This window comes from Chrysemys picta, unplaced genomic scaffold (genome assembly GCF_011386835.1).
Source record: "Chrysemys picta bellii isolate R12L10 unplaced genomic scaffold, ASM1138683v2 scaf2939, whole genome shotgun sequence".
Lineage (NCBI taxonomy): Eukaryota > Metazoa > Chordata > Testudines > Emydidae > Chrysemys > Chrysemys picta.
This window is the reverse complement of record NW_027055641.1, coordinates 1-7,000: the sequence shown is the minus strand read 5'-3', so window position 1 is coordinate 7,000 and position 7,000 is coordinate 1. Positions and strand designations below refer to the sequence as shown.

At 42.5% G+C, this 7,000-nt stretch overlaps 1 long non-coding RNA gene across 1 annotated transcript; it reads left to right on the top strand.

Annotated features, from left to right (window-relative positions):
• Positions 1-51: 51 nt before the first annotated feature.
• On the top strand, positions 52-1,706 carry LOC135980372 (uncharacterized). Its single transcript, XR_010597459.1, has 2 exons — positions 52-970; positions 1,058-1,706. It is a non-coding gene; the product is annotated as an uncharacterized LOC135980372 (long non-coding RNA).
• The last annotated feature ends 5,294 nt before the right edge of the window (positions 1,707-7,000 follow it).

The window sequence follows — 7,000 nt, the reverse complement described above, 5'->3', positions numbered from 1 at the left end:
CCCACACCTCCCAGATCTTTGACATTCAGCTGAGCTGAGCAGGAATTTCCTACACTGACAGGGGAAGCAGTGTGGGCTAGTGGTTATAGCAGGAGTCTGGGAGTCAGGCAGCCTGGCTCACTGTTTGGACTTGGGAGAATCACACTAGCCAAAATCTTGCACCCATAGCAGTGGCAGCTTCTCTTCCATTTTTAGGCCCCCAGCTTACAGTGCCTTGGGCCTGATGCTCAGAGTTGCTGAGTGCCCACAAATCCAGCGTACTTTGCTGGGTGGGGACGGGGCTGAGCTCCTCAGGAGATCAGGCCCAATGTGAACATTCACAGTGCAGGCACCTAAACTCAGTGGCCACTTCTGGAAATTCAGGCCTTGGTATCTCCGTTGCCCAGATGGGCTGAACAATTCCTGCCTGCGTCAGCACTCTGAGGGCTCTGGAAGAGAATTGCAAAGCATTACTCCTCATTACAGCCTCCTGCAGGGACTTACAGAACTCAGGGTCCGTCTGTTCTAAACGGGGCGACCCAGCCAGGTTCAGAGTTTGACCTCTTCCTGCTGGCTATCCTCTAGTCGAAATGGTGAATCAAAGCTGCTCTTGCACATTGATGATTGGGAGGAGGCACCGTGCCATCTAGGCAGCATATGCTAGTGGCTAGAGCACTGGACTGGGACTCAGCTAACCTGGCTTCTAGACCCAGCTCTGCCACAGGCCTACTCAGTGTGTGTCCCTTCCCCTCTTGGTGCCTCAGTTTCCATGTCTCTAATATGGGGTAATGATACTGCCCCCCTCCCCCTTTGTAAAGCATTTGGAGATCAGGTATCATCAGTCATCTGGCTGATCCTGAGAATAATGTTTCTCTCTGTCCATGAAGGCTGAGGACAGGCTGGACGGGCTGGTGGTCAGGCTGTATGAGTCACATGGCAGCACTGTGGTCACGTGGCTCCAGACCTCCCTTCCTGTGAAGGAAGCAATCAGGTAAGTAGGTGGGGGAAGGGAGAGGCCGCTGTGAGACCTTGTATTCTGGGGCTTCAGCTTCATTCTCTCTTTCTCTTCCTTCCCCAGCTGTGACCTCCTGGAACGGCCAGACCTGAGCAGCCATCTGCCGCTAGAGGAGCATGGCCTGAAGCTTTCCTTTACGCCATTCCAAGTGCGCTCTGTCCTCTTGATCTTGAGGCAGTAAGAGGGCTACTGCTACTGGCAGCCCAGCCCCTATCCCGGAACCAGACAGAAATCACCGTGCTCTGGGCGATTCACTAGCTTCTCAAATCATGGACACGTCGATTCCAGCACTGTGGCTACCCAGTGGGATAGTAAGGAGTTGCCCCTTCTCAGTGTGCGCCAAGGGTCGGTGTCAGGACAGAGATCAGAAGCATCTGGGCTCAAGTCAGCGCTGATTCTGAGTGTAAATGCCTGACGGTGGGCCATGGCCTTAGTAATGCCGGGGGGTGGGGATCACAGAGCTGGTGGTGTACTGGCTTAACCCACATGTGGACATCCTGAATAGAATCCTGTCCCTTTCAGGGGAGTGGTGCTGGGGTTTGAGCCTTGATAATGGCAGAATCGGTTCTTTTTATTGCGTGTCCTACAACTCTAACAGTCCTGTGCTTCCCTGTTTGCAGGCACTTTACTGTTTCTGCAGACACGCAGCGTCTTTTTGCCTGGTCTTTCTGTAAAAACTGAGCATTAAACACTGAATCACGTGCTGAGTAAAGTTCTGACTGTTTGACTCTTGCCTGTGGCATCAGAAATGGGGCCACTGCCCTTCACTGAGACCAGCGCCAGGCAGATAATAAAATCCCTAGTGTAGGAGCCACAAAGCTCCCTAGGCTCCTAAGTCCTGTTTTTAGGCTCAGCTGTGACCCTCAAAGCTCCTGTTCAGCTGCCATCTAACCCTGCAGGCACCTCAGGTTCTGCAGTAGGTGCTGGGTTTCTGCCTCTCTACATGCATGCCGTTGCCTCACTTGAGGTGTCTAGGCACCTGTCTCCCACCTACACCCCAGAGTGAGTGAGCCACAGCCTGGTGTTCCCCTGAGTCGTGGGTGGGGCCAGTGAGCATGCTCAGAGACTGCCTAGCTCCACAGGACAGCCAGGGTGGGGGGGAGGCCTTCCCTTGTCAGCTGTAGCCCTGTGGTTAGAGTGCTGGGAGGAGACCACTGGTTCAAGTCTCCCCTCTGCCAGATAAGGAGAAGGGATTTGAGCAGGGATCTGCTACCTCTCAGGTCAGGGCCCTGAGAATGGGATATTCTCATGTAGTCTCTCTCAATCTCTCCTATTGACGTTGTTTCACTTTAATTAAATAATTGAATAATTAACAAGGGCAGAGAAAGTTAGAATGATTCTGCTTGGGGCACTCACCTGAGAGGTGGCAGAGGCCTGTTCAAATCCCTACTCATCTGGCAGAGGAGGGACTTGAACCCCCTTTGTCCCTGCTCTTTTGTGGAGTTAGGCAGCTTCTGAGTACACTCACTGGATTGGGCCCTGCTTGTGACTTAGGTAGCCAAACCCCTGTCTGCTCCTGGCTTGTGGATTGCTACCAACAATAGGTGCTTTCTACCAGCCCAGACTTGGGGGCTGAACTCAGAGAGGGGCCTGGTGGAACTTAGCACATCCCTCTTGCTGGCCTCTTCCATTGACTCCCCACCTACCTTGCTGGCTTTGTGAATTGTTGTCAAAGGCGCCTGTCTCACCCCATTCACTGTGAAGGCCCCTACCGCAGGGTTGTTCCTGTGATTTTCTAGGTGTCTAAACGTTAAACATTGTGATGCCTCAGACCCTTTTGTGGATTCAGGCCCTAGCGCTTTCAGTATCATCATCCCCACTTGACAGCTGGGAAACTGAGGCACAGAGCGGTGATGTGGCTTGCCCAAGTAGTCTACTAGCTTGGCCCTTGGGTGAGCACTAAGGGGTAACCCATCAGCTAGAAAAAAGTTATTTCTACCACATTAGGCACCTATCTAGTGTTCATCACCAGGGTGATGGAACTACATACTCAAAATAACACTGGTTTAGAATGATTGGGAAATATTTAGCCCCCAATGATATATTTTATACATATGCCTGTGTTGTTTTGCCTTTGGTTAAAACAAAAGTCTGTAGTCACACAACATTATGAGTTTGTTTGTACCATGTATTACATCAAAATATGCATCATTATTTGTAGAATGTACTCATCTCAGAAAAGGTTTTTTGTCTGCTATTTTTCTGAAGTTATGCAGATAAGACCCCCCTACTCCTTAATTATAAAACATATTTTGAGGTTATCTGCTGTGCTGGAGACATACGTGGGGAAGGACCATGGAATGGAATCTGTAAGGCTAGGGCAGAGACTGTAGCCTTCAAATGTAGAATATTGCAAACTATAACCATGGCTGTTATAGTTAAGACAACATGCCACAAAATTGGCAGGGCAAATAACAAAAACAAAGAAAGAGTTAAAAGAAAGCAGGAGAAGCCACAGAGCTCTGGAATGCTCCCGTTCTCCTAACAGGGTGGCAAGCAGTCCAGAGAAAGCAAGCTTGGGAACAGAATAAAACTTTGTGGAAACAGCTGTAAAAAACCTACCAAAAACAAAAAAAAAAGAGAGATGTGCTGTCCTGTTATAAATATTTGTGGTCATCAGCAAGCGTGAGCTACCCTGTGCCTGAAGAATGGGAACAGAAATAGAAAAAGGTGGCCCTAGCAAAATTAAGAGATGCATTAACAGATGGCGTTGCCCAAAAACAGTTAACTAGAGCATGTAAGAGCACTCCCGCACTCCATTTGACATGTGGACAAAAGCAACAAACACTAGGGGAAACAAATAGAGGTTTTGCAAGAACAGGTAACAATCCTCACTTCCCTTTCAAAGCCAGCATGAAAAACAGGGGTGCGGGTTCCCAAGTGCTTTAACCCCTGGAGCTACACTCCTTGCTCATGGCTAAACATACAGTTAAGTTTTCCTTTATCTCATTTCTCAGTTTGCTAAACTTGCGGCTGCTGCCTGTACTTAAGATAACTTTATAGAGTTAATGTTCAGGTCTCACTACCTTCCTAGGTAATGTTCAGGTCTCACTACCTTCCTAGGTTGCTCTTCATCCCCTCCCCCCCCTTAAAAGTTATAGTTTTTACAGAAACCTCCGAAAGCTTAAAAATAGAACAAAACAACAATCAAACAAATTAAAAAACAAGGTAAACATTTTACTTTAAAAAACTCCAGTAAATAAATAAATTTAACTCTTCAGGAATGCAATTGATGGAATTACTCCTAATTTGCTTGAAGATAAGGTTGCCAAGCAACAGAAATGCACACTCTGCTTCTAATCCTAACCACTAACTAATATTTGAAACATGGGCTTTCCTTATTATCACAGAGTTTTAAAATAAAATTAATATAAAATAATGGAAAATGCCTTGTTAGTAAATTAATACAATAATTTTTGCAAATATTACTATGAATTCATTTTATTAAAAATGAAGGTAATAACTTGCTTATTTAAATGGTTAACCATTTTGTTTATTTTTTAAAATATTTTTTATTTTTGTCTTATTTCATATAGGTATAAATAAGAAGTCTGGCGCCATTTGTTTTTAATTGTAAGTTTGTCATGTATGCTGTCCTGTTTGTATGTTGTGTGTGTAACATCACTTTTTTTTTTAATTATTTCTATTTTGTTGCAACAAAAGTCAATTTTATACCTTTTTTAAAAAATATAAGTGGTACCACACTATTTTACTATTATGTTTGGGGTATAAGCATCATAGTATTATTACCACCATTTTTTTAAAGTTCAAAAAGGTCTCAGTTATAAATATATGCATTATTTGTTGAGGCAGAAATAGATGTACAATTAAAAACCAAAAGAATTCTTTTATTCAGTTTTTGTAATTATTTTTATTTTTTATTCAAAGAAAAAATGTAAGGGGAAATCTCAACATTAAGGTAAAGGTAATATTAAAATGTCAATTTCTTGTTTGGGTTTTTATGAACTTGTTTGCAATTTTAAATATCCCTATAAAAATGTCATGGCAAAAATGTTTTAAAATAACAATTTTATGCATAAAGCTAACCAAACAGTTTCAGCAGGTTTCCACCTTTGGCTCCCAAACACAAAGTGTCATAAAAATTTAATACCCTCAAAGTGTTTGCATGAACTTGCATTTAAAATTTATTTTGGTTTAATTTTTATACGTTTTTCTTTTATGTTCTGTGACAAGGAAGTAATTGTTGTTAAAGTTTGTGTTTCTAAATACTTGAAAGTGGAATTGGTATCACAAGCAAATTAACTCTAAAATGCTTGGTAAAAATTATGTTACTAACTCTTTTGCTAAAACAGAGTGCTCAGCAAGGGAAAGCAATACACATTCTAATAGAAGATTGTGAGCATCTGTTCTAGCAATTAAGCATTACATTTAGTATCAAATATTAGTAATGCACCTTAAATAAAAATGAATATCTATACAATTGCAAAAGTATAGCTTGTGTTATAAAAGACTTGGTCCCCATTACACTGTAAACAAAGTTAATATGTGTATTAAATTTGCGTTATTAAAAACCAGAAGAAATGTAAAACAAAAAAAACTTTATTATGTTAACTAACTAGCTATTTAAAGTTGCATCCCACAGACCAAAGACACTAGAAGATATCAGTTTATAGTGAAGGAACCCCCAAGCATAAAAAAACCTAAAAAGTGCACACATGCACTATCCGAGTCCAAGCTCCACATTATCACCCTGCTTGCTTCAAGTGTTTGCTTTGAACGTACAAACAGCCATAATGGGTCAGACCCAGGGTCCATCTAGCCCAGTATCCTGTCTTCCGATAGTGGATGATGCCAGGTATTTCACAGGGAATGAACAGAACAGGGTAATTATTAAGCAGTCCAGTCCCAGCATCTGGCAATCAGAGGTTTAAGAACACCCAGAGCATGGGGTTGCATCCCTGACTATCTTGGTTAATAGCCAGTGAAGGACCTATCCTCCATGGATTGATCTAATTCTTTTTTGAACCCAGTTATACTTTTGGCCTTCATAACATCCCCTGGCAATGAGTTCCACAGGTTAACTGTGTGTGTGAAGAAGCACTTCCTTCTGTTTGTTTAATTTAATAGGGTGACCCCTGATTCTTGTGTTATGTGAAGGAGTAAATAAGACTTCCTTCATACAATTCATGATTTCATAGACTTCTATCACCCACCCCCGTCACCTCTTTTCTAAGCAGAACAGGACCAGTTTTTAAAAAAAATCTCTCATCCTATGGAAGCTGTTCCATCCCCCCTAATAATTTTTCTTGCCCTTCTCTATACTTTTCCCAATTCTACTCTGTACTTTTTGAGATTAGTTTAGAACTGCATGCAGTATTCAAGATGTGGAGGTACATAGATTTAAAAAGTGGCATGATGCTATTTTCTGTCTTATCATGCCCTTTCCTAGTGGTTCCTCATATTTTTTTTGATAACGCCACTGCACATTGAGCAGCTGTTTTTCAAAGAACTAGCCACAATGACTCCAAGATCTCTCTCTTGAGTGGTACTAGATAATTTAGATCCCATCATTTTGGATGAACAGTTGGGATTGTGCTTTCCAATGTGCATTACTTTGCACTTATCAACATTGAATTTCATCTGCCATTTTGTTACCCAGTCACCCCATTTAGTGAGATTTAGTTGTAACTCTTCACAGTCAGCTTTGGACTTAACTAGCTTGAGTAATTGTCTATTGTCTGGAAACTTTGCCATCTCACTGTTTACCCCCTTTTCCAGATCATTTAGGAATATGTTGAACATCATTGGTCCCAGTACAGATACTTGAGGGACCCCACTAGTTACCTCTCTCCACTAGAAAACAAAGGGTAGGAATAAATTGTCAGTTTTCAATCTTTTAACCAGTTACTTTTGCTAGTTGCTCTTCAAATTCTTTCTGGACCTACCTTTTCCACCTGACTTGCCAGAGTTTATGCTCCTTTCTATTTTCCTGAGAAGGATTTGACTTCCATTTTTTAAAGGATGACTTTTTGCCTCTTTTATGCT